This window comes from Mercenaria mercenaria, chromosome 14 (genome assembly GCF_021730395.1).
Source record: "Mercenaria mercenaria strain notata chromosome 14, MADL_Memer_1, whole genome shotgun sequence".
Taxonomy (NCBI): domain Eukaryota; kingdom Metazoa; phylum Mollusca; class Bivalvia; order Venerida; family Veneridae; genus Mercenaria; species Mercenaria mercenaria.
The window spans coordinates 61,182,100-61,184,927 of NC_069374.1; positions in this window are offsets into that span (position 1 = coordinate 61,182,100).

Below are 2,828 nucleotides of genomic sequence, written 5' to 3' on the forward strand. Positions count from 1 at the left end.
TTGCATGTCTATGTGAAATAAAGTTTAATATATATTTATTTCATATGAGCTTTGATCTTACTCAACAATATATTGTTGTAATATTATTAAGTATCTACATGTTTCTGTCCTTTAATTGGCAAATGGTAAAACAATTAAGCATAACGTTATTCCTCTTCTAGAGAAAATAGTTCATGATTCCTCATAGTCAGATATTCACATTCTTCTTTTGCCAGTCTACCAGATCTTTTCCCATCCTGTCAGGTAGCCATATATGAAGGTTCAACATCAACCTGAAAGTTAAAAGTTATACAACTATGTGAAACGTATTTAATAAGTGTATTACATAAAATGTAATGAATATACTACAAACAAAGCTTACATTATATGTGATGGAAAAATACTAAGAAAATATGGTTCATGGATCCAATCAACATTATTTATATTCAATAATAGAAATAAAAAATACTGATAATTTGCTGACAATAACCAGACTTTGTCTTTTCCTACACTCTTTAATTTGGACATATTTAAAGCAGAAGAAATGATTCATTATGTTATTGTGTTATGTGAGGAATAAGCCACGCTCATAACATGTAACTGCACTATATGCGCGGTAATGTATTTATTTCTTTTAATTGCTACTGTTCTTTCTTTCTATAAATAAATATGCAAACTATTAATTGTAACACAATCTGTAAGAACTATTAATGAGTTTTATATGCTAACTTATATAAGAACTATTTACATTCAAACAAGCATAATTAAAAAAAAATTATGCAATATTCTTTATGAATCCATATCTTAGAAGATAATAATTGAATACCTTTTTTATTGGCTTCTCCCAGTAAATTCAATACGTATTATCATATAAAACATCATTTATTGAGTTAAAATTACTCGTTAATTCCGTCACATGTATTTTGCAAACTGTTAGAAAACTCTACGTGTATTAGATTTAAACATTTTCCTCGGCGAATCTTGTGCCATTTCCTAGATAATAACATCGGCAAGTGCATAGTAGGCGGTTACTACAGAATGATTGACTGAACTGTTACTATGTTACATGTAGATAACCTCAGCCACTCATCATGCATTTTGATGCTGATGTTATCTGTGAGAAGATTATTTTGAGTTTTAAGGGGCCAGTAGTTCTGTTTATAAATACAAACATGTGGTTCTGATATTGCTGATAAAGAGAATTGTAAGACCATTTGTAAATTTGATCTACCTATGGAGGACTTAATGCATCCCAATAATTATGTTCTTATCATTACATCCAAAACTCTAAACACTAGCTTGGTAATACATATAAACATATCTTTAGCTAAGTTTAATAATAATATATCTTATAATGTAAAAAAGTACCTACAGAAAAAGATGTGTTTGCAAGTTATCAGAATTTTAGATCTTATTTCAGTAGAGTTTCAAGAGCTTGTATCTGATCGATTTCACAAGGTCACTTAATCATTATATATCAAATTATTAACATTCATATATTCTAAACTCTGAATAAAACGCTGAAATGATTTTCTTCTTAACTATTTGTTTGTATTACGCTTACGTTCATTAAATTGTTTCTGTCTTATAGTCTTTTCATAATCCGACATTGATTTAATAAGTTTTACTCTGTTACTATCTGACCTATTTTCTCAAAACCTATTTCAATCACAATAAAATCTGTCTCTTTTTAATGAACATTCTTCATCAAACTATGTTTTATTTTAAATCCGTGGTGGAAGGTTTACGTAACTCCGATTTTATAATCTTTTTTAAAATGTGGTGCGCAAACACTGTGCATAATGTTTGAAAAATGTAAAAGATTTCTATCGATTGAAGATGGATTACTTTTATCATTTAAACAGCTTGTTAAATTATTTAATTCTGAGATGAAATTCTCGCTGTTTATTTTTCTTCATATTTTTCAGTTTTATTAGTATCCCATTTATAAGAGGTATCGGTTTTTCTGTTTTCATCTGTAGAGATAACACAATGTAAAGTAAAATTCTAAACACAATGATCGGACAAGATACATGGTCCCTGAACATTAAAACTCTGAAATAAGTCCACAATTGACGGACTACATATAATATAATCAACCAGACTACTTACGTTTCTGCTAATATATGTTACCTTTCCAGCATCATTTTTGAAAATGTTTTAGCGCAAAAATGCCGTGTTAGTTCTTGGAACTGCCACGAGATACCTGGTAGCTATCATGATAATATTCTAAACGTTCCAGAAATGTTGTGCATTTTCCTGAAAACATTATCGTAATAAATTACTTTTTAAGATATTCTTTTCATTTTTTAGGAAACTAGACTATTGAGAGATGTTTTCAGGAAAGCTCGAAATATCAAGATAATTGCTGAAAGTATCGACATAGCTGTCTTGCTAAGTAATGGCAACTGTGGGCACTAACACACACACACAAAAAATCGAGATACTAATTTAAATTATTGCATTGATATAGACTATTGAGATAATCTTTTAAGATAACTTCGCTTTATCAAGATAACTTCTTAAAAGTATTGCGCTGGCTACTTATTAGACTAGTTCCTAGACTATGATATATCTTTTTACATTTTTATGATTGAATGTAGTGAACTGAGCCAGTCTATATCCTATGTCCAGTATCATACTTTAATATGATAATTGAAACACCATTCCTGTGTAATTCTCTTAAATGTACTGGATTTTGTCCGTATGAAATCTATTTATACAAATAATGTAGAAATATATTTATTATCAGTCTAGTGGCTAGTGTAGCTACCTATCATCTCATGTTAAAAATATGCCACCATACTCAACAGTTATTAATTTTTATTAGTTAACCCATGCCATTTAGT